General features: G+C 49.3%; 1 protein-coding gene across 5 annotated transcripts in view; it reads right to left on the reverse strand.

The window, feature by feature from the left end:
* The window catches only part of SAMD4A (sterile alpha motif domain containing 4A), a 96,570-nt gene that overhangs the window by 35,607 nt on the left and 35,428 nt on the right, over positions 1 to 25,535 (reverse strand). The gene's annotated exons all lie outside the window — the stretch shown is intronic.

Below are 25,535 nucleotides of genomic sequence, written 5' to 3' on the forward strand. Positions count from 1 at the left end.
TTTCTCTTGATGCCCTCAGGCCCCACATTGGGTGCCAAGATCTGTCTTGGTTTGATCACAATTTGGCCCAAATTCCCCATATTGTTGCAGATTACAGAAAACACTACACAAAAGCACTGAGTGGATAAAGCTAACCTTTCAAGAGAACTTGGTTGGAAAATTGAAAAGGTCAAGATTCAAAGGAGATAACACAGGTGAGAGCCACAGAGGGAAGAAGCTTTCCAGCAGGAACACAATCATCCAACCAGGGTGTGTTGGTGCATCCACCAGCCCCAAAGGTAAGGAGAGAAGGGCTCAGCTGAAGCAGCCCCAGAGCTCCTGTTCCTCTGTCAGATTACAGCAAACAGGAGAGCTTTTAGAAGACCAGGGGGAAAAAAGCAAACCTAGGGGTTAGATTTAAATACGCAGAAGGAAAAGTCAGGGAATTACAAACTGGTCACTTAACTCGAACTCCTGGAAAACTGATGGAACAAATAATGAAACAACCTATTTGTAAGCACTTAGAAGATAACAAGATGATAAGTGACTGCCGACACCCATTTGTCAAGAGCAATTTAATTTCCTTCTGCGACAGAGCAACTGGCCTCTGAATAGCTGGAGGAACAGGCAGTGCTGTATATCTTGATCCTCATTAGGTGCTGCTGCACATGGCTCCCTCAGCAGCACAGCAGAGAGAAACTGCTCTAATGTGGGCACACAACTCATCCAAAAACCATATGGAGGGAGCTGGTGGTGCTGGTTCACCCTCAGACTGGGAGGATATACTGGGCAAGGAGACCTGTCCTGGCCCTGACACCACCCAGCACGTCACTGGTGATAAAGGTGATGTGATCAATGTGATCAGTGTGCAGGTATCACAGCTAAGAGACAGGAAAACACTCCAGGAAACTGGATTAGAAGTCAATGTTGAGGACTTGAAAGGGTGGCATGAAGCTGTGTCAGAGAGCTAACTGCAGGGAGTTAGGCTGGAGATCAGGAAAAGGTTCTTCCCCCAGAGGGTGCTGGGCACTGGACAGGCTCCCAGGGAATGGGCACAGCACCAGCTTGCCAGAGCTCCAGGAGTGTTTGGGCAATGCTCTCAGGCACAGGGTGGGATTGTTGGGGTGTCTTGTGCAGGGCCAGGAGTTGGACTCGATGATCCCTACGGATCCTTCCCAAATCAGGATATTCTGTGCTTCTATGAGACTTGGAGAGAAGATATGAAAGAACATCTGCATGAACAGGAGCAAACATTAAATAGGTGCATGCAAGTGAGAACAAACGGCTGTGCAGCACAAGGTGGGCAAGAGCCTGGCTTGGGAAGCACCACATCAGTCAGACACCATGCTGCACACAAAAGCTGCACCAGCCAGCCTCACACCCTGCTGAGAGGTGAACACTGGCATGGACAAGCTCCTCTCCACATCTGCTGGTGCCCAGGGCAGTGGTGGAGTCACCATCTCTGGAGGGATTTAAAAGCTGTGTGGATGTGGCACTTGGGGACATGGGTCAGTGGTGGCCTTGGCAGTGCTGGGGAATGGGTGAACTCGATCTTGGAGGGCTTCTCTAACCTAAACAATTCGATGATTCTGTGGCTAGAACTGCAGCAAAGATGAATGAAGCTGGACATGATGAAACTGTCCCAGGATGGCCTAGGACACTGTGAGATCTCCACCACCAGACGTTTTTCTGAAGAGCTTATACAAACTCCAAACAAGGACAGCTCAGGATCTACCCTGACCAGCCAGCTGACACTTCCCAGCCCCACGGCAATCTCTCCTCCAGGGCTGACCAAACCCCTCTGTAAAGCCTTCAACCTTTCAGCCCCTGTCTTAGGCTGTGCTACAGGAGCCACGACTGAGCCACGTGGTGGAGCAGCACTTCCTCCTGCCTGCTTTAAACACACTCCCCAAAACTTCATCAAGTAAAATGCTGAAAACCCTCCCCCCCCCAAAGCTTCAGGTTCTTCCTCCCTGTCTGTGGTCTCCAATCTGTTCTGTACAGGGAGCTGCTCTAAATCATTGATTATCCCTCTATCCTCCACGTGTTTTTGAGCTAGGGTAGCTGAACCCACACCAATGAAATGCAGATCCAGATCTCCATCTGCAGGATCATTCATCAGGTTTGCTCTTGGGAAGGCACAAGAGCAATTCAATATCCAACTAAGGATATTCTGTAACCCAGGAACCGGACTGTACGATCCTTGAGGGTCCCCTCAACCTCAGGATATTCCATGATTCCATGATTCTGTAAGACCCATGCTGCCAGCCAGCAGCTAACCCAACCCTCCCACCACCCCTGACCCAGAAGAGGGCTGTTAAAGCAGCACCTTTACCCAATTAAGACCAAAGCCTGGACATCAGTTTCCCGACACGGCTGCGGTGGTGAGCAGCACTCACCCCTCCAGCTTCACCTTCCCAGTTCCAAGGCATGCAACTGTTTTAATAGGAAGCCACTAGATGGCTTGCTGGAAATGCTGGCAACTCTCCCTGGAACTTTCTGCACTGGTATTTACTTCTCCACAGACCTCCCCCTCCTCCAGAGCCACTTCCTGAGCCAGCCGACGGCGTGCCCGAGCCGTCCTGTGCCGACAGGAGCAAGGGACACGACGTGGCACAGCTTTGGTGGAGAAGGAGCTGCTGTACTGCAGCACAGGTGACTTTTGGTACTCTGGGTGTGCTCCCGTGCCCAGGGGAATGCTGAGGGGTTGCTTTGGTGCTAAAAAATGGGATTTGGGAAAGCAACACTCGGCCTAAGTGATGCTGTAAAGGATACATGAGCGTAGCAGGACTCAAGGGCCACCAGACCATATCCATATTTTCCATATGCAGATGTCCCTGCTCCAGGCAAGGCTTCCTGTTGGGATGAATCTGATTTATCTGTCCCCTCTCTCTTAGTCAGCTGCCTGGTGAGTGGAAAACACGTCTTATTTTCTCCCATCCTCCTGCAGAGAGGGATATCACACCCTGATATTTCGTCATCGCTCTCGTGGTGGTTCAGCAGCACTTTCAGGCTGGCACAGCCAAACCCCAGCCTGGCACCAGCTGGGATTCTGTAGCAGCTCAGATAAACTGAGAAATCAAAGATCATTAAAAAAAGGCCTGCAATGCACTGCTCAAAGAAGTTGGTGCCACTTAAACATAGGAGCAAAATACACACACAGAAAGCAGAGCCTGGTGTAAACTGGGTGCAGGAGAGGATAATGATGAGGGAGGCAGGTGGCTGGGGCTGGACTCTTCCTCCTCACATGGGGGAGAGCTGAGCATGAAGGACCCCACTGGAGAAACACAGGATGGTGCCAGAGCTGCTTCTTGGGAACTTTGCCTTGGACCTCCAAAAGATTTGGGGGTTTAAACCACAACCCTGAAAGATGGAGCACTGCCCCAAAAGCCTGTGGCTGATGAAGGGCTGGGTGCCCTTCCCTGCCCCAGCCCAGGCAGGAGCTGCTCTCCTTCTCAGCCAGCAGCAGGATGTGCACAATTAAACAAAAATGGAAAATAATTAGATCCGAAAGAGGTTTGGCTCTCTCTGAGATGGGGCAGAAGGTCAGGCTTAATCCTATCTGCCAGAAAATAGAAGGATCTAGAGAGGGCAGCACAGGAGATGGAAAGCTGGAGCTGCCTGTGGGTAGGGGAGAGGGGCTGGCAACACCCCAAAGCCCCTCTCCACCCTCTCCCTGAACACAGGAGCCCCCACTTCAGCCCCCCACCTGCTTCCACGTGCTCCTGGACGTCTGGGATATCTCATCCTTGATTGCCAGAAAAAGCACTCCGGGTCAGCTGAGATGAGGATGTGTTTTGGGATCCCACATCCCAGGGTCCTGACACGATACCTGTGGTGGGTGGCAGGCACTAATCACATGACCCCCTCATTAGTTCCCCTGGATGCTGCTTCAGGGATGCCTGGTGCTTCCCATTCGCTGCTTTGTGGAATGTCACAAATATCAGCAAATCTGAGCATAGAAAGAGCCCCAAAGCTAAATCCCACCCCCCTTGCTGCCTTGAAACTCCCCAAAAATCCCTTTTCTGCCCACTGCTGCCATTTCACTGCTATCTCCTTTTGGAGATGAGCTAAGAAAACAACTGACCAGCCCTGTACTGGGAAGGGATGGGAGCTGCTGGTACCCCCAAAGCAGAAAATCCCAATTTTTGTTATGGGACATTTTCTTGGATGAGAAGCTGAATGAAGGTGGGATGTGAAACTACCTTCTACTGTAGGATTACTTAACTGACAGGATTTTGCTGCTAGACAGCCCAGCTGATGCATGTGCAGCATGCCTGTGGATAAATCCAGCTCCAAATATAGCCGGATCCTGCTTCCAAGGCTGAAACCTGTGCTTGTGCTATGAATAGGACCAACACCATCCCCAAAACCAGGGCTTTCTGGCTGAAAAAAGAGGTGAAGTTTATCAATTATATTAAGCTGTTAAGGGATTTCTCTGCCACAAATCTGCTTAATCACTGCTGGATCCCTGCAAACTGTTAATTGCCTCCATGTCCAGTGGTGATGGATCCACCTCTAACGCTGCACTGCACGAGGGACCTTGCTGCCTTTCCTCTGAACCTGCCTCCTTGAGTGATGATGGGGTTATTTCAACCACCAGCGAGGCACATGGTTATGATGTCCTGCAAACAGTCACAGTTTTTCAAACACAGAGCCAGGCCAGATGGACAAAGGCAGGGATAGACAAAGTCCCTGCAAAAAACAACATGAGTAGCACACTGGTGCCTGCATTCACAAACCCTGAAGCACCAAACTGCAGGGGTTTTAATTCTAGTTTTGATTTTTGCAAACAGATTTCTGGACCAGAGAATTCCAGTTTAGAAACACCACCCCTGCTGAGAGGGATGGCCAAGAGCAGCTGTCAGCACAGGAAAAGAACGTGTGGGGCTCAGCAGGTGACGTCTTCAAGGAACGCCGGTAACGCCAAGTACTCGCAAGCCCTTGAAAGAACCCAAAAAACAGCCAAACCCATCCAAGGTAAAGCATTTCGTTTTGAAAGCAGAAACTGGGTTCTCCTCACCTCTCTCTCCTGTTGTCATATATACAACTTATCACATTTCACAGTGAAGCAGAACACAAGTGAAGTGTTCAGGAGGCCACAGAGATGCTCTGAGGGATGGAGCCCCTCTGCGCTGGAGCCAGGCTGGGACAGCTAGGGGTGTTCACCTGGAGAAGAAAAGGCTCCAGGGAGACCTCAGAGCTCCTTGCAGGGCCTAAAGGGGCTCCAGGAGAGCTGGAGAGGGACTTTGGATGAGGGATGGAGGGACAGGACTAGGGGGAATGGCTTCAAACTGCCAGAGGGCAGGGATGGATGGGATATTGGGAAGGAATTCTTCCCTTTGAGGATGGTGAGGCCCTGGCACAGGGTGCCCAGAGGAAGCTGTGGCTGCCCCTGGATCCCTGGAAGTGTCCAAGGCCAGGTTGGAGGGACTTGGAACAATGTGGGATAGTGGAAGGTGTCCCTGCCTGAGGCAGGGGGTTGGAACAAGGTGGTCTTCAAGGTCCCTTCCAATCCAAACTACTCCAGGATTCCATGTATTTGCTGACTGTGATTTTGATGAAGCGAGTGAGATAAGTGTCGTGTAACTTAAGAAATAGACAACAGCTTATCCTGAGCAACAAGGACAGCAGTGTAAAGACTAGAAGTGTTTGTAAAACTGCACACTGACAAAGAGGACATTCACACAGGAGGCTTGGTATCATTGCCCCTCAATGCCAAGTCAGTGCACTTAAGGGCTCCAGTTGTCAGCAAATTGCTCTTAAATTACAGTTTTATTGTGCCCTGTTTTCTGTTTTCCATAAAAAGTTCTCAAAAGCCCATTCAGATAATTTGCCCAAGCAAGAAATGACTAAGAGAGGAAATCATCGGATCATTAAAGTTGGAAAAGACCTCTAAGATCACTGAATCCAACCATCAACCAGATGCTCAAATCTTAAGGGCACCCCCCAAGCACCTTCCCAGTAGGGCTGAAATGAACTGCACTCTCAGATGTATTTGGGGAGAAAAAACAGGGATTTGTACTAAAAGTTTAGGCTGGGATCCTTGATCTTGTAAAGTGACATACTGCAGCATTAGGGATTGGAGGGAGGAACTGGGTGCCCCTGGATGGCAATCAAGCGTTTCTAGGGATGGACAACACTGAGGTTTTCATGTCTTGGATGGCCAACAGCAAAAGAGAAATCCAATCCATGCTTAGGCAGCTGGCAACTGCTTCCAGTGAGCCTGGAATCAGTGGCCACAGAGCAAGAGATGGCTATTTCTGGGTTTGCAGGAAGGTTTTTCAAGAGGCTTCCTCAGCAGCTCCCAGAAGAGGTTCCCATTGTTTGCCGTTTCCTGGATTATGAATGCAACACTGAATCTGGGTGACGGGCAGAGCTATGTGGAGGGCACCCACTTTTTTTTTGTCAAAGGCAGAAAAATCAGCACCTGGACTCCTCCTGCTGTGCAAAGACCCAGCAGCACATCACTACCCACCAGCTTCTCCACACATCCACGGGAGATGCTGCACTTCCATCTAAATCCCCCAAACCTGCGGTAACCGAGGTCATCTCCAGTCAGCCCTGGGATCTCACACCTATTCCAGATGCCTGGATGCCTTCACCAGGGCAAAAGAACCCTGACCCTGCATATGAACACAGCCCAACAACCTCTGCATGGTCACAGCATCATCTCCCAGTGAGTGACCATCATCAGACAAACCTGAATTCTACATCTACTTGTTCCAGTTTCTCCCAGGCACTTCAGTTTGCCTTCAATTCCAGTTGAATTTATCTGGTTTTATGCTTGAATTCATCTGACTGCACATTCTGAACTAGATGACCTTTAAGGTTCCTCCCAACCCAAATCATTCAGTGATTCTATGAGCAGGGTGGAGAAACCACACCCCACCTCACACAGGACAGTTTGCTGCAAAGATATGGCAGAAGAGCAAAAAAATCAAGATACTTCACCCACAAGTCTGAATTTGTACTGAGTGTATCGACCAAGGGCAGGTTGCTGCCAGCCCCAGCCTTCCCACAACTGGGTTTACTGGTCTGTGAGATGGGCCAGCTCCCCACCACCTATCACAAAAATCCACTCTCCAGCAGTACTGCAGACACAAACCTCTGCCCTGGCTCCTGCTGCAGCAGCTCGATTGAAGGTGAAGCACAAAGTGTTTCCAGCTGAAGGGATTTAAATTATTACTTGCAGTAATTAGCACCTGCAGGTCGGCCCAGTCACAATACTTTGTTTGGGCGAATTGACATCATTCCCTTCGTAAATCAGCCTCACTCAAAAGCCCAACATTAAGGAAAACAAAGTGAGAACCCCGTTGGAAACACTCTGTACCCCATCCAGAGCACACCAATACCCTCGCTGTTAAACCTGGCAGCCTTCTCCCTCCACCAGAGGCCAAATAATCAGAATTTCAGCATGTGCCTCCTCGTTATTGCAACCAACTCTAATTAGAAGGAAAAACATCTCAACGATAAAGGTTCTTGCAGACCTGCCAGCTGCACCAGGCAGAGAGGCAGGCTGACATTGAAATGCCGGTGAACCTGAATCCTGCTCCAAGATCGATGCAAAATCACAGCCAACACAGGGGAGAAGACACCGGTGGTGTTTCCAAGCACCTCCACGCCGGTGAGGCTGCAGTGTGGTGTGTCAATCCCACCAACCTCCCCCTGCTACAGGCCCGAATTTGTGCCTGCGCTGGCGCTGACCTCAGCGGGGCGGGAGGACCTAATCCCACACGTCTGAAGGCAGCGGGAGCCGTGCCAAGCAGCACCGTGCCTGCTGGATCCACGGCTGGCTGGCACCTCCTGTGGCTCCCGGCGCTGCAGCGGCTGGGGGAGGCCAGCTCTGCATCCTGGGAACAGCTTCCTCACAGGTCACCAAAACCGCTCACCCCAGCGGATAATGCGGGATTTGACAGAGGAAAAGCCAATAAACCCTCGTGGCTGGCTTTTTGCTGTCACTCCCTCCCATTCAGGTCTAACAGGCCAACTTGGGGAGGAATTGGGAAGCAGTGGTGAAGCTCTTGCCCTGGAACAAGCCTCTGCTAGGAGCTGGGAACAGCCAGCAAACAACTGGGCACCAGGAGGGCTTGGGGACTGCTGCGTGTGGGATTAAGAGCTCTGCATTTCCCCTCCTGGAGTACCCAATCCCACAGCTTTGAACCTCCAGGTCCAACACGCTCAGCAGTGCTACCCCAGCATCTTTGGTGTATAACGAGATATAAAAAGGCAACCACAGAATTCCCCTTTCCCTGACTGGTCACTTTCATGCACAGATTCAAGGGTGGACAACCTCTCTGAAGCACAGACGGACCTTTTGTCCACCAGCACCCACGAGGAGAGGACAGACAGACATCACACAAGGCACATGCACCATCTCCCTTCTCCAGCACCCACATCCCACCTCACGCCCTGGCTCCCTCACGGTGCCAGGGAGCACCGCGCTCGACGGAAAATCTGCCAGTGATGCGCAGCAGCCTCTGGGTTCACGTGGTGCTGGCTCCCCTCCGTGTTTCCAGCAGCTACGTCACACTCTAAGAGGCTAAAAATACATTAGGAAAGTACTTAATGTTTCTTTTCCACTGGAGCGGCTGCTGCAGAGAAGCTCCAAGTGGGAGGGGAGGTGAACAGACCAGAGTGGATGCAGGGAAGAGAGGCAGAAAAAAAGGAGCAATAAGCACAGCACGTCCCACAAAAGGTGGTGGCTGGGGAAATCCCCACTGCAGGCAACACTGGCTCCTTGGAGAAACAAAGGCAAGAGCCACATAACAATGAAAAGCAAAGCATTTCTGACTACAGAGCAGGATTTAAGGCCAGGTTGGATAGGACTGGGAGCAACCTGGTCTAGTGGAAGGTGTTCCTGTCCACGCCAAGGGGTTAGAATGGGCTGATCATTAAGGTGCCTTCCAGCCCAAACCAATCTGTGATTCTGTGGTTCAGCACTGACAAGAGGACAGAAGAATTCAGGAAGGAGCATCTCCTCCATTCCTAATTACAGAGATTAAGAAGCTCCATGTAAGTTAACTGCACAATATTCCTTGTGAAATGCAGCAGTGAATATTTAACCACCAAAACCAATTCTGTTCCAAAGATACAACCTTCCTGCAACAGCTCCCAGCATTCCCCTGTGTGCAACAGGAGAGTCCTTCACCACCCAGGGCCGAGGCAGGAGGGATGGGTTTGTCAGCACCTCTGGGTGGCAAGAGGCTGCTGCACTTCACTTTGGAAGAACAGCCAGTTTCATAAAATTTTGGAATGGTTGGGGTTGGAAGGGGGACCTTCAAGACCACCCAGTTCCAACCCCCCTGCCATAGGCAGGGACACTAGACCAGATTGCTCCAAGACTCATCCAACCTGGCCTTGGGCACTTCAGGGATGAGGCAGCCACAGCTTCTCTGGGCGACTCTTTTCAACAATTTATTGCTGTTCTTCTTGGGACACCAAGCAAGGAGCAGGTGACTGTATGACATGTAAGTTCTGGGGAAATAAAAAGCAAACGACCCCCTGCTCCCCTCTCCAAAACCCCAGTGTGAGATAAGACACGAGCCCTACTCGACCTGTTGCCCTTTTAAAGGCAGCTCTCCTTGGGCAGCGAGTTCAGCTGTTTATCACTGGCAGCTCCCCTCTCCAAAGCAGCAGCAGCCTCATCAAGCATTAGCAGGAGGTGGGAATTTCGGCACTGAAGCCAGGCTCAAGGACAACCCTCGATCAGATCTTCCCATCCTGTCACCCCAAACAGGCTGATGAAACCCCACCAGCAGACAGAGCAGCAGGGCAGGGAGCTCAGCACCCTCCACCTAACTTGTAAACTCCAATTGGGAGCAGAATGCCCATTATTTGGGTCAGATGCAGAACAAACTGGAATTTCTCTCACCAAAACATCCCTTAACTCCCACTGAGATCCACAAGGACAGAAGAGCCCAGCTCCACTGTGAGTAGAAATGAGTAAGATTTTCATGTTTTTGCCACTATTTTCCCCCTCTACCTCCTGAGCTTGCCAGAGCTCCAGTCATTAGGAGGCTGTTTGTACAAACCCAGAAGTGATGTATTTTTAGCATTGGAGAATTGCATGGCATGATCATTAAGGAGCTTCTGCAGACAGCAACAAGAGCAGGGATTTTTCCTTCTCTAAATTGGCTCCAGCCACTACAGTTTTCAGCCCAAAGCAGACTTTCAGGAAATTCAGGAGGAGCAGGAGCCTTTTTCCATGACATATTTAATGCTGAGCTGAAGTACACTAGATTTTCACACTGTGCATCCGACGGGAGGTTTTATGGATTTGTTTTCTAGGCTGCACTGTTGCACACTTTTGCTATGGAGCATAATACCCTGTATTATCACAACACTCCCTAGCAACAGGACTTTAATTTAGTGCAGAGATTTCCAATGCTGAGAGCATTTCACTGACTCAGAGCAAAGATGACACGCTGGGAAGCCTTATCAAAAGCCCCACGGGTGCCAAGGGAATCTACACCACATGAATGATGGTATCCAAGCTTCTCAACACAACGTGGCCAGCACTGGCACAGAGAACACCTTGGGAAAGAGGAGTTGGCTTCACTGATTTCACAAGCCACAGTCCAGCCAGCGTGGAGTGATGCCTACATTGATGGTAGCAGTCCCAACGGGTGGGAAACAAGAGTGAAAATTCAACAAGTGCTCAGCGCTTGGACAGAGAAATGTGGGAAATGGTTCAGTGTCAGAAATGAGAGCTCAGAGCTGGCAGGACATCAACAAGGATGAGGTGCCACCTCCTGCTTCTCACCCCAAGGTCAGGATGAGGACAGATGCTTGGCAGACAAAACAACCAACCTCCTGTGAGAGCTGTCCTGAAGAGTGAAGCCAACCTGACACTGCACAAGGATGCTCAGTGCCAGTTTCCCTTTACTCACTGGAGCACCCAAGCTCCTGGGCATCACGGGCATCCTGCTCCCAAACCTCAGATGGGGAGGATGGACTTTGGGAAGTGCAGGAAAATAGTGCCAGGGTCCCTCCCACCTGAGCACAGAGAGCATGCAAAGGTGCAAAAGCCCCATCAACGCTGTGGACACTGTCAAGTGGGGTGTTGCTCCACCTCTGCCCACCGGGGCAGGACAGCAGGAGAAAGCAGGAGCACTATCCACAGGTGGGTGGAGAAGGCTCTCATGGCAGAAATGACACCAAAATGATGGACAGCAGAGGGGAATCCCTCAGCCTTTGTGCATGCAATGAGGAGACAGGAATATCAGAGCAGCCATGCCAGGTCTGCTGGACAAAAGACATCCTGATGAGATCCTGGGTCAAGTGGCTTTTGTTGGTTGCTGTGCAAAGCCAGCTGAGCTCAGCCCGCAGAGCCTGGCCCACGGCAACGGGATGGGTCAGCAAGGATTAAAAGCATAATTAAACAGGGGCTGCAGATTGCTTCCACAAGTCCCATCACCCCCTGGAGCCCATGAGTTCAGCTGCTGGGAAAACGCTGCTGGTTTTGCTGCTTCTGGGACCTGGGGTACAGGTGGGAAATGAGTTCACTGCCTGCTTTCACTTACACCAGGGTTATATTGCTCACATGCCTCAACACGCCCTCAAATCCAGATTTTCAGTGGAATTTCCTAGGATGCAGGAAGCCAAAGAAATAACACATGCAATTTTTTGTATCTCTTTGAGCCTAATCCATAAAAATGCCCGAATCTTCCTGACTTTCAGTGAGGAGACTACAGGCACAACCACAGGCATGGAGGAAATACTCCTCTGACTTCTTAATTTCAATTGCAAAAAGCCTTTTACCAAAAGCTTAATTGAAATGCAGATAAGTTCCTTCAAAGGCTAAAATAAATACATAAAAAATTATCTGAATGTCATAATGGTGCTGCCTAAAATGGATAAAGGATGAGAAGGGGGAAAAATAATACTAAAAATAAGTTATGAAGGGTATGCAAGGTATTGATATACAGCACATGGTTTAAACTGTTAATCATTGAACAGATTCCAGTATAAAAATAAAGAGACTGAAGCTGCACATAATGGAGGAGTTGCTCTATTTATAAACTTCTCTGTGCAAAGGGCAGCAAGGGCCGGGATGAGCCGGCAGTGGAGGCAGAGGGACGCTGCTACGGAGCCTATATTTGAGGGAAAATAAACAAGTTTTTCTTTTTATTTTTTTTTAAAAGTGTTGTCAACAAAATCAAACCGAGTTGCCCAGGAGCCTGTGTGCCCCAGCCATGTGAGCAGCATTTCCAGCCCGGGCATGTGACAGCCCTCCCAATTTAGCCAGTAACTGACTCCCTCTGACCTGTAATAACACCGCTCCCAAATTAGAGCCCTCAATTTGACTTGGCTCTGCTCCTTCCCTCCCAGCGACATAAAGCATCCTTTTTCCCCCCCTCTCCCCGAACATTCCTAATCCCGTCCTTTCCCACTGCCAACTCAAACTCCCATTTAGTCTTTTCCTATTTTTTCTGGGGGGAGGTTGTGGAGGGACGAGGAGGTGCAGGCAGCAAAGGGCAGGGAAAAAAGACTGGTGGAAAAACACCAAGAGACAAAAACAACAACAAAATCAGACAAAAATTCCAAGTTGGTGACATTCAGCTGGAAAAGCTCAATGACTCACATGCAAATAAAATCTGCCTAAATTCACTGCTGCATGATGCAGGCCACTGGCTTCAGCATAAAAAAGGCCGGGATGAAATCATCCACGATTAAATGGGAGCTTGGAAGGCTGCAAAAGCAGCCGCATCAGCGCGGCTCCCTCGGCTTAATAGGAAACACAAAGGAAGGAAGTTCAGCGGAGTGAGAACATCCCCCTTTTCCCCTCCTTCCCACCGACACCTCACACCATCAGTCATCCCCAACCCTCGGCGTGGCTCCTCCGGCATCACACGTCGGCGCTCGGCTCCGGCAAGCTGCTCCTCAGCAGCCGGCTGCCAGCTTTTAATGGGCTTTCCTGGAATACCAGCTCAAAAGTAAAATAAAAATAAATGTGGCTACGTAGCAAGGCAAACCCCCCACCAGCCAGCGGCTTCTTCCAGAGATTTCTGTCCTGGTCTTTGCAGAATGGTCGGAGATACTGGAGAATTAACACTGAGAAACCCTGGACCAAATCCAGTCCCTCTCCAAATCCCCCGTATACGCGGGGAGGGATTTAAGTCTCAGTTCTCAGGTTTGCTCTTGCATTGCAACAGTGCTTTAAACCTTATGAGTTTTCAAATACTGTCTGAAGTCATGTTACAGGAATGCACTTGGAGCGACCCCCAGGGAATGGGGTGCCAGGGGTTCTCCTTATGCCAGCGTGAGCACCAGGCTCTGCATCCTACCCCTTCAACACAACCCTATCGTGGGGCTGTGCCATGAACCAGGTCACTGCCCTCCTTCAAGCCAAAAATAACAATGTGAGGGGGAAGAATAAACTAAAAAAGGTCATTTTAACCTGGATTGGGAGTCACAGCACGGTTCTCAAAAGGCTTTTAGTGCTCCACCTAAGAAGGGAAAACAAACCTGAAAATAAGAGTTGGTACCTCTGCACCCTCCAAAGTGCTGCTCTGGGGATCACCAGGTGAGCATCATCCCTCTGATCTGCTCTGGTGAGATCCCACGTGGAGTGTGGCATCCAGCTCTGAGACCCCCAATGTAGAAAGGACATGAAGCTGCTGAAGTGAGTCCAGAGGAGGCCAAAGAGATGCTCTGAGGGCTGGAGCCCCTCTGCTCTGGAGCCAGGCTGGGACAGCTAGGGGTGTTCACCTGGACAACAGAAGGCTCCAGGAAGACCTCAGAGCTCCTTCCAGGGCCTAAAGGGGCTCCAGAAGAGATGGAGAGGGACTGGGGACAAGGGCTGGAGAGACAGGACAAGGGGCAATGGCTTCTCAGTGCCAGAGGGCAGGGTTACATGGGATATTGGGAAGGAATTGTTCCCTGTGAGGGTGGGGAGGCCCTGGCACAGGGTGCCCAGAGAAGCTGTGGCTGCCCCTGGATCCCTGGCAGTGTCCAAGGCCAGGTTGGACAGGGCTTGAAGCAACCTGGGATAGTGGAACGTGTCCCTGCCATGGCAGGGCTGGAACTGGTGCTCTTTAAGGTCCCTTCCCACCCAAACCATTACGTGATTCTATGATCCGCTCAGGATGCAGGACAATACCCCAAGCATCTGCAGTGGCCACAACCAGTGGCTCATTGCAGCTCACTTCAGCTAGGAACTGAATCCTATCTCACAAGGAGAAATTAGGTGACCAGCTTCACTTTTATTAGGAAATTGGGTGCTTGAACCCTACTGGACTTCCTCCCCTTTGGGGTGGATGGGCCTATCCCAGGGATTATCCCCAGTGCTGTGCTTTTGGAAGATTCCAGCCTGAGCTGAAGGCTTCTCAGCACTCACAGTGGCTGCAGGAGCAGGGTGTGAACAGGTCCATAAAAGGGAACTGGGAGACTTGAGCCTCCTGCCAGTGAGCCTACATTTGCTCCAGAGGAATCTGCACCTCTCTGGGGAAAAAAAAAAAACCCTATAAAAATAATATATTGAGGTCTACAAGTGGGGAAAGGCTGCAACTGCCTGCAGGAGGACATCCAACTGCACCCAGGCCATCTGGTCACCCACCCTCAGTGACACTGCCCTCCCTTCGCCACCAGATGCTAATTCCTTTCATCCTGCCTGGCCCTCGGCTGGTGTAATTTTAGGTCTGTGAATAGGACCATCTGCCTTTGAGATGCTAGTTTATTTTTGGCTGAGCCCTCCCTTTCACCACTCCCTCCTTAAAGGAAGTCCAAACCAGGCACTGTTGGGAACAGTGTTCCTTGTCTGGTCCTCTAATCACCGGGCATTAATGAGCTATCTAGAGGACGTTCTACGCCGCTGTCACTCGTCAAATTGGGGGTGTCATTATCTTCAAAGCACTTTGCAAACACTTTTTTCCTTCCTGCCCGTGTTGCCACCACAAAGTAGTAATTATTCACTTCTCTCTCAATATGGTGGGCTTGGTCCAACGTCCTGGAGCTCGGCCAAGACATGCTCAGCAAAATTCAGCGTGGCCAAAGTAAAGCTGAAACAAAGTGGTTCCTATCTTTGGATGCTGAGGACTGCTACCGTTGCTTCCTTTCCCACAGAAGACATGGAAATGGTAAAAATAAAACTAAATGCTGGAACCACATCGGCCAATAGTGTAATTTCCACATATTAAGTGATGCCTGGAGAAAAAGGCAGTTCTGAGGAAAGTTTTGCTTTTATATACATCTAAGTGCTATGAATGAAAGTCACTGTCACAATTATGGAAAACAGTAATTAGCAAAATACTGCATAAAAATGCTGCAAAAAATGCTCCTGGCTGGGGTGACCATATGGGTGCTCCCAGCCAAAGCTGCACATGGGTAAGCCCTGAGATCACAGCAAGGCCATGGGCAACCCTACCATGCCAGGGGCTCAGCCCACCTTTTGGGACAGATGTTGGAGACATCTCTTGGGATAAATGAATGTCCTCCTCCATGTCCCAGCCAAAGGCATCCCAGACTGCTTGGGAGGACACAGGCAGGGTGAGCTAACAGGCTGAATCTGTGCATCTACCAGCCACAAAATCACTGATTTTCTTTCTTTTTACGATTTTCACAGGCATCTGAGACAGGTGGGAACAATGGTTCCAGGTAACCCCTTCCAGGACCAATTGGCTTCTTTGTACAAATCCAGGTTGTGCAAAGCTTGTGCAACTTTACCAAAATTGGTTGAGTTTTTTTTAAAGATGAGGAAGGTTCAGTCTGAAGTTTGAGCCAGTTCTCAGCTCTGTTATGGACCTCCAGGAGCTACAGGATATGGAGCCCATTGCTGGAAATCAGACACCAGAGAACATCCGTACAGGGGAGCCTCCCTTGCTGCATGCACCCCACAGGCTGAAGAGCACGAGCCTGTTATGCTGCCAAGCCCCTCACAGGGAAAACATACCCAGGACTTCAAAGAAGAAAATTTCTGTGCAATGCTTGAGGTGTTAAAAGCAAGCCCTGGCTTTGGCTGGCCACAGCTCCCTGCCCTGCGGGAGCCCGGGGAAACACCTGGTTGCTCATTGCTTCAAATTCTCTGCAGTAAATGAAAGAAAAAGTAACTTAATGGATCTGATCAGATCTCAGATTTGACAAGATTTCCTGCCTGGGTAAAAACTGACCCATTTTGCTTTGGCTTTAAGGTAGGATGAACAGAAAACTACACTAGCTGGGCTGTGAAGTGAGGACAAGCAGCCTCACCCCCATGCTGGGGTGAATTCCTAGGAGGAATTAGGGGATGCAGACATCCCTCCCCTTTCTGCTGCTCACATCACCCAGAGCAAAGCACTTGACCAAAGCCAGTGATGAGTCACTGCGAGGAGGAGACTTTCTAATTTCACCTGCTTTGATCCTGCCCTGAAGTGCCAACGTCAAAGAGGAGGGAGGGGAGAGCTGGGGCTGAGTCAGGGAGGACGGGAAATCTGTGCGTCTACAACAGAGACATTCAAAGCAAAGTGAAACTCCTCTTTTTTAGGAAACCCCCACAAAAAAGTGACACAAAGAACTGACTCTCCCCAGTTTGTACCAGAGCAGCAACACTCAGCTGACTCCCTGTGTCTTTCCCAGCTGTACAAGCACTTGTAAGGCAGAAACACCAGGCTAAAACACACCCTTCCCTGGGTAATTCACCTTTCCCTGTGGAATTCACTGTGTTGCAGTGCTGCCTGCAGCAGTTGGCTTGTCGTTCCTTTGCAGCCTCACATTTTGTTTCTCATATACCCACGAAGCACTGCAGGACCTCAAAACAAAGAGCGACGTTGTTCCTTCAGAATAACACCGCTGTTTGCCCAGTTTTTACTGATATTTCACAAAAACATCCCAGGAGCTGCAAGGATTCGTTTGGGGGGGGGGAGGCTAAAACGATGTGTCCCAGTCACAGCTTTTTCACTGGGAACGTTTCCATGACCCTTTTCCACCGAGAACACACGACATGGGTCAACGTGGACACAAAGGACAAAGAACACCGGTCCTGGAAATTCCACGTACTCATGCCTGGCTGGGTGGTTTGGCCATGCCTGGTTCCTCTCCTGTAATTGCTGATGCCCATCAAAGGCACCAAAATTACGCTGAGGAGCCTAATTCCCATCCCAGCTGTGAGCAATGATGAGTTTGACACTTTTTAGTGCTGGAAACGTGAAAAGCTTTCCCCACTAATTCAAGTTTTCACTCAAACCACAATCCTCCTCCTCTTGTCTGGCTAAAATGTCCATTTTCAGCTATCAAAAAAAGCCACAAGGAGAATTTTGAGATTTCATTCTCTTGACCAAGTTCCATAATATTTGGGAAGAAACTACCAACAAAATGAAAACCTTGTATTTTTGTGGGGGGAGCAGGAGGAACAGACCTCCCTGCAGAAGAAAATTCCCTCCTCTGCATCTTGTTTTCCTCTGAAGAGCAGGAACACATTGCAGCTACTCACACGGAAGGATTCAACATCCACCACTTAAAAGAGATGAACAGGAGGAGTGACAGGATTTCTGGAAGCTGACGACCCCTCTCTTACCCTCTAGGCTACTGATTCCAGCTAATTGGAGTCTCAAGTGGCTGCGAGCCAGTCAACAGCAACACAGCAATAAATGTGCAGAAATCCAGTAAATTCAGAGAGATACACAACACTGGTTGTGGTCCAACAGCCTGATCCATTCAGGCATGACCAAAATTTAAAGAATATTGTTAAAGGTCCAAATGCCTTTTCAACACTGACAGGTTTGGGGCATCAGTCACCTCCCTGGGAAGCCTGTCCCAGATTTTGACCACCAACTTGGTAAAGAAATCACAGATTCAGAGACTGGTTTGGGTTGGAAGGGACATTAAATTCCATCTAGTTCCAAGCCCCTGCCTTGGGCAGGGACAGCTTCCACTATCCCAGGTTGTTCCAAGCCCTGTCCAGCCTGGCCTTGGACACTTCCAGGGATCCAGGGGCAGCCACAGCTTCTCTGGGCAACCTGTGCCAGGGCCTGCCCACCCTCATTATGAAGAAATTATTCCTAACATCTAATCCAAACCCCTTTTACTTTAAAGCCATTACTCCTTGTCCTTCCAACTGAAATAAGCTGTCCTGTTCTATTCTATTCTATTTCATTCCATTCCATCCTCATGCAATTCCATGCAGCTGGGCTCTGCTGCAGGCAAACCCTGCAGAAAAGGCCTGATTGCTGAATACCTGCAGCAATTCAGACCCTGTCTGGAGAGGTGCAAACTGCACCCACCCAGCATAGAAGAGTCTGGGAAAGGCTTTACTATGTCATGATACAGCAACAGCATCATCCCACTCAGCACTACATCTGCAACCTCCATGGCAGAGGGAGGTTTACATCCCAGCTCCCCACAGGAAAAGTGAAGCTTGCAGCTCAAAAGGATTCCAGCAACTGCTCAGGCATTCCAGGTTACCAACTGTCTTCGTGTGGTGTGAAGGGAAATTCAGGATTTTTGGTTTTACACAACTCTGAGTTATCCTCTGCCTTCTCCACCTTCCCACTGTGTCTCCTCCTGGTATTAGGAAGGGAATGTCCTAAGCAGAGGGGAATCAGAGCCTGCAGCTCTCTGGCAATCCATTAAAGACAGGCACTCACACAGGTAATGCCTGCAAAGCCTCTGCTCCTCCTCTGGGCCACTTTACAAGCAGTAACACAGCAAGGGACTTGTTAAAGGCAGAAAATTGGGCACCAGGAACAAATTCCCTGCCCTGCCACTTTCCACAGCCCCTTTGCTGCTGTGGAATATGCACACACAGACACCGGACAACAAACTGCAACTCTCAGTGTGAAGCAGTGTGACAAGGAGAGCTGCAAAGCAAACACTGAGGGTTTAATATGGAAACGCAGCAGGAGGGAGTGTTATTCGCAGAGATGCTTCTCCATCAGATGCAGACAATTGCTTCAGACCACAAAAGCGCCCCAGCTTCAGCAGGACCAGCTCACAGCAGCACAGGGAGGAGCTGGGGAAGGTGGTGAGAAGCCCTGGCTTCCCACTCATACCCCATACCCCTGGGAAAAACTGGAAAACAGTTTTTGGGGAGAGATCAGAGATGCAGTAAATTCCTGGCTTGATAAAGCAACCAATGTGAGGCCGTGCTCAGCTTTCAGACCTTAAAACAGCCACCACTGTTTGCAGAAGGAAGTTATTTCGGGGTGAAACCTGATCAGCTCCCGGGGCAGCGGCACAAAGGCTGGGAGAAGCGTCTCGCTGCTCTCCCTGGGATGCAGCTGCCAGGGAGCTGCCTGAACCTCAGTGCTGGCACTACCTGCTGTCCCTCTGCTGCACCTCCGTGTCACACGGTGCCTGCCCGTGTCGCTGACACCAACCTGGATGGGATCAGCATGCTGAACGCAAGATGGAGTGGAGAAGAATAGAATAGAATAGAATAGAATAGAATAGAATAGAATAGAATAGAATAGAACAGAATTTATTTTCTCCCACAATCCCAGACTCCCTGCATGACTTCCAAGTGTCTTTTCTCCTCCACAACAAGAAGAGTTCAGCACAAGCAGGGAGGATTCCTCCTTGCAGGGCTGACAGGGATGGACAGATGCTGCTGCAAAAGCCTTGGAGCTGCAAGGCTGGAGATTGCTAGCATTCCTTTTATCCTCAGACTGCCCTTTCCTCTCTTTTGAGTAATTTTGACAGGAGTTTAAAGTTTCCTGCACCTTTAGGGGGTGTGGCAGGACACTTTGTCAGTGGAAGATGAGTGGCAAAGTCAGAGCTTTTCCAGCCCTGCTGTCCTCCTCGACACCAAGGTTAGCATCTCCCATTGCTCCCTATCCCAATGATTTTCTACTACACCAAACAAATCAGAATTGGGTTTAAAAAACCATCCCCCCATCCCCAAGCAAGCCAACTATCACTAGTGCAAGGAACGAGGCAGTGCAGAATCATCTCCCTGTGACTCAGATCTGCCTCCAGGTGGGTGACATCCAGGAGGTCCCATGGATTGCTGGCCATGGTATCACCCACTACTGGTGCTTCACTGCTGATGGGTTTGGGAAGCAGCCTCCCTGCCCTGGTTAACATGGGTGCTCATCAGCCCCATGCAGCAACTCATCCCTTCCAGCCATGGACCAAAAACCACCTACCCAAAGAGAGGAACGCGAAAGTAGCAAAGGGACTTGGGTGGTTTGGGATTTGAGAGAGGAAAACAACATTCAAATGTTGGATGAAAACAAAACAACCTCTGAAAACACTCCTGCTTTTATTTTGCTTGAGGCACTTTCTGGGTAAATCCATCGAATCAGAAGTACCCAAAGCCCCAGCAGCTGCTTTGCTCTTGTGCAAAGTTTGCATTCAAGGAGGTTTTTCTTCCCCCCAGCTCTTAAAATAAAAAGTCGGTTTCCCCAGGCTGGCCAAACAACCTCACCACACTGCAGTGCAAACCCACTCCCAGCTCTCCCAGTGCTGGGGATTACTGGGTTACAGATCTGTGGCCTTACCATACAAACCCAGTTTCCTGGATACTTGCACCACAGCCTCTAAATTCTGTGGTGGTCTGGACTTCACGGGCTGCTGGTTTTAATATTTTCAGATGCTGGAAGCAAGGCAAGTTCCCTGCAAGTCCCAGCCATTTTCTTAACCTTTTTTTTGTTTGATTTTCATTTTCCATGATGCTGTGGAAGAGACACAAGCCATGATGTGAGAGGACACAAAGGTGGCTCTGGACACAGCTGGGACCTTCCATCCCTGACTCTCAGCACGCAATTTCTAACATGATGGGACTGCCTGAAACCACAGCTGCTTCCAACCTCTTTTCATGTGAAGACCAAGTGAAGCTACTTTTCATTACGTAGATATGTCTATTAGCAATACAATTTATGGCTTGGCATTATTCAGGGAAATTGATGAAGCGTTCTTGCTTCTAAAGATAAAACATCTTTCCAAATCCTTCCCATACATGTACTGCTTGCTCAGCATTCCTGCATTATTCATTGGTAACGACAGAGCACTTTTGCAGTGACTTTCCTATAGCAGCATCCTCCAAAGTGGGCTGCTCCAGGTGGGATGAGGAGACCCAGACCCACCTCCTTCTCCTGAACAGGGCAGTTTAACTCCTCTGGGATTATCCAGGTGAATGGGGCTGTGACTTCTCTACGCCGTTTCTCCCCAGAAGTCTCCCAGCCCTTCACACTGGGGTTTATCTTCCAGCCCCCTCCTAAAGGATCATTTAGGTTTGAAAAGATCCTTTAAGATTCAGTCCAGCCATTAACCCAGCACTGACAAGGCCACGCTTAAACTCTGTCCTCAAGTGCCACATCCACACATCTTTTAAATCCCTCCAGGGATGGGGACTCCACCACTGCCCTGGGCAGCCTAATCCAGTGTCTGACCTTTGCTACAGTCTGATGCTGGGGACTCTCTGGGTATCTTGCCAGGCAAATTTTCCCAAAGTTCTATGAGAAGCTGAGGCTGCTGACATGAGCAGTTGCATTTGATCAGCCAACGTGTGATGCTGAGTAAGGACGTGTTTGTCATTTCTTATTGGCCTGCTTCACAAGCTTTGTGGCTACTGTCCTGCCCTGGGCACCTTCATGGGGTGAAGCCTTAAAGGGAAAGCAAAAATCCCAAGCTCTGGGGAGATGACTGCAGCTGGCTACAGGGAGTCAAAGCTGTGGGCAACAAATCCCATGAAACTTCAACACCGACAGGCACCACAACGTCACCCAAGAGACATCAACAGGAAAGTCAACCTTGCTGCACATTTGAATCAGAGCCTCAATTCTGTACACCCTAAAAATCATTATTTTATTATAGTGCTGTGCCCTTTGAGCTGATGTGGGGAGATAAGACCCATCTGACTGACCACTTTTTTAGGTAACCAAGCCCACCAGAGTGTTCCTCTCTCAGTGCAGAACACACAGACCCCAGCCTGATCACAGAGCTCTGGAGATCTGGAGCTGGGCAACGCTGCCTTGCATTGCCCAAAACCAGACTGGTGCAACACTGGCCACACACATCACACCAAGAGAAACCCACCACCAACCCCACTCCATCTCAGAGAATCACATCACCTGCGCATTCAGAGCTCAAGAAAACCCTCAGTGCTGGCAGAGGACAGGCAGGGAAGAAGGCAGCAAATACCTCTGTCACTGTATGAAAACACAGATCCTCAGCAATCAGCATTCAGGAACTTGCTTTTGATCTCAGGTTTTGCCTGTAGCATCTCCTTGATGAAACCTGTATTCCATCAACAAATCCTAGCCTGGGGGATAAACTAGATAATCAAACATCTCTGTTTGTTGTTGAATTTCCCCAAATAAACAGCATGTTCACAGTATCAACCCAAACTTTGCTAATCCTCCCCAGCTATCACCAGCTCAGCCATCTGAACACTGGTGACCTCCAGCAAAGTGTGTGTCACAGATCTTCATCATCCTCACTGCAAAACTGCAGCAAAACAAAACCTTTGTTTTGGCCCAGAACTCCCTGTTGCCAAGTGTGTTGTCACACACTTGGACAAAAAGGCAACTATTTCACTATGGGAGTGAAATTCAGAGCTTCCACAGAATTATTTCCAGTTCAGGCAGAGAAGTGCAGCCCCCACACTCTCCCACTCACAGCCCCAGGTGTCCTGCAGAAACCACGGCTCCCAGGGACTTTCCCTTCTCTTGCAATGGCCAGGCTGCCTTCCAGAAAATAAGGAGGGGTCAGGGCAAAGTGGTGGAAGGAGCATAAGGTTTATACATCAGGGAAAATTTGTTTGCAATAAGGGCACTAAAGATGGGGCTAAGGAGGCAGGACAATCTTTTTCACAGGAAGAGTTTAAGAAGAGAGAGGACAAATGTGTCCAAACAGGCCCAACACCACCAGTGGAGAAAGACAGAGAAGTCACCTCGATGCTCTTTCCAGGGATCTGTACAGGGAATATTTTCAGTAACTCTATAAACAACATAAAGACAAAAACACTCATTTAGAAAATCCAGAGTTAACCAGTTCAAGGGACATCTGCATCGCTTGTTCTTCTTGAGGGTCCTGCACACATCAACTGATGCTGCCCCTACAAAGCAAGGGAGGGCCGTATCACAGAATCACAGAAGGGTGTGGATTGAAGGGACCTTAAAGCCCATCCCATTCCAGCCCTGCCATGGGCAGGGACAGCTTCCACTATCCCAGCTTGCTGCAAGCCCTGTCCAACCTGGCCTTGAACACCTCCAGGGATCCAGGGGCAGCCACAGCTTCTCTGGGCAACCTGTGCCAGGGCCTCACCACCCTCACAGCCAGGAATTCCTTCCCAATATCCCATCTAACCCTGTCCTCTGGCAGTGGGAAGCCATTGCCCCTTGTCCTGTCATCCCAGGCCTTTATTCAAAGTCCCTCTCCAGCTTTCTTGGAGCCTCTTTAGGCACTGGAAGGGGCTCCAAGGTTTCCCTGGAACCTTCTCTTCTTCAAGCTAAACAATCCCATACATCTTCCCATGGATCTTCTGCAAAGGCGAAGTCAAGCTCCACTCCAGAGAGGTGCAGAGAACCTCCTCAGCTGAGCTGGACTGTGGCTCCAGCTCCAGCTCCCTATTGTTCAACAAAAACAGGATAATTCACACCTGCTGGGACACTTTCTCACCTCTGGCAGCTGAAACCAGTTGGAAGTTTACAGTCAACAAGTTTCTCCCCCTCCTCTGCAGTTCAGCGAAATTGTTTTAAAGATCCTTTGTCTAGAACAACACAGACAACAGTGTTTACTTAAAAACAAACAAGTAGGACAAAAAGTGCTTTTCCTGAGCTTCCCAAGGCACAAGGGTTTGACTGGAAGGTGCAGGGCTGGCAGGGAGGGGAGTCTTGCTCAACATTACAGTAGGTGATAGGACCGAGCATCTGAAAGGCTGGAAAAATAGCTTTAGAAAGCATTAGCTCCCACACTTTCATGTAATCAGACACAATGCTAGCCAACAAAATCCTGGGTTTAATGGCCAATCCAAGTTTTCCTTGGCTGGCAGACAAAATTTGCTTTCTGTTTTTTAACTCCAGCCTAAGTCACTCTTGAGAAACAGATTTTGCCTGCGTCGTATTTTAAACAAGTCAATATGAATGTGATTTAGAGGCGTTAGAACTCAAAGGCTGGGGTGCTGTCTTTCCCTTTCTTATTCCTGAGAAAATGTCCTACTCCTGTCTATCTGTCTGGCATGTGGGAAGCCTGTCTAGGGCAGCAATGTGTGACCAGTGATTTGTGAATGATTTTCCATCACTCTGAGCAGACTTATTCTAGTTTATAGCCACTGTATTGACATGCTCATCGTTATCCCACTGCCCTGGCCCTAAAGACCTCCACGTGTGCACAGGTAAGAGAGCAGCTGCAGGTAAGACTCCAAATGGAGAAAACAGGGTGTCCATCCCAGTGACTTGATGTATTCAACAGGAGAGGAATCAGGGTGTATATATATATATATATATATATATATATACACACACATATAGTGTTTTAGAATGTTACCCATTTTGGTAATTGGCCTATTCAAATTTGGGTCTCGAGAATCTTTCTGAACTGGGAAAGTTGCACAGTTTACATTCCTCTCAATAGCTGAAGGACCTGTTTTCCAGTTTTCTAAATCCACATATGCACAGGAAATAGTTGACAACTTGTGACCTAAAGGTGAGTATTTTACAGTGTGTTGGTTGCCTAAGGCAGCAGTTGGACTTGATGATCTTAAAGGTCTTTTCTAAGCTAAGCTCTGATTCTGTAGGTATGTATTTGGATAGACACACTGGTTTAGCAAGAAAAGATTGTTCTGAAAATCTAGAAGACAGAGTATATATATTGCACTGTATGCTTATACTACATTACTGCAGGATGCATTATTACAAATGGGATTTTTTTGTCTTCACAGGCCATTTAAAAACCCAACAGGTTGCTAAGAGCCCTTTAAGTTTTTATTTTTTCACTTTTTTTAAACCAGCCATCCATGACCAGGGACAGGAACCTGTCGCTGAAGCCCACACCCCTGTGACCAGGTGAGCAGGAGGCACAGCAGCACATCAGATACAGCAAACACATGACCACAGCTCTAAAAATATGCTCTGGTATCACAGCAGGCCAGGAATAGGCCAGGAAGGGGGGATGGATGGAGCCGTTCTGACAGGATTTTCATTGTTTTATCTTTTCACACCTCCCAAAGGCTGCAGCTGCGAAAGATTAACCCTGTGAGATGAGTCTACGTGCTTGGCTCCAACCATCATCCACACGGGGCAATCCCTAGGGAATGGCAATCCCAGGTGAGCCTGCTGCTTCCAGGACCAGCACTGGGACAGGCTCCTTGGACATTGCTGCCATGTGGATGTGGCACTTGGGGACAAGGTTTAGTGGTGGCCTTGGCAGTGCTGTTGGACTCAATGATCTTGGAGGGCTTTTCCAACCTAAACAATTCTGTGATTTGATGATTCCTGTGACACCTTTTACTCTAAGTGAGTGTCTTCCCTGGCTGAAGGGATCAAAGCCCCTGCTGAAAGCCCTGTTATTGATCTACTTGTTGCAGCACAGGGAAGGAAAAGAGTGCGATCTGTCTGGAACACGCACAGCTGAGTTCAGAGCGCCAGGAAAGGTCCCTCCAGGAGCTGCGTAAAGGGAACTTCATAGGGAAGAAGTAAAGA

Source organism: Aphelocoma coerulescens, chromosome 5 (genome assembly GCF_041296385.1).
Source record: "Aphelocoma coerulescens isolate FSJ_1873_10779 chromosome 5, UR_Acoe_1.0, whole genome shotgun sequence".
NCBI lineage: Eukaryota > Metazoa > Chordata > Aves > Passeriformes > Corvidae > Aphelocoma > Aphelocoma coerulescens.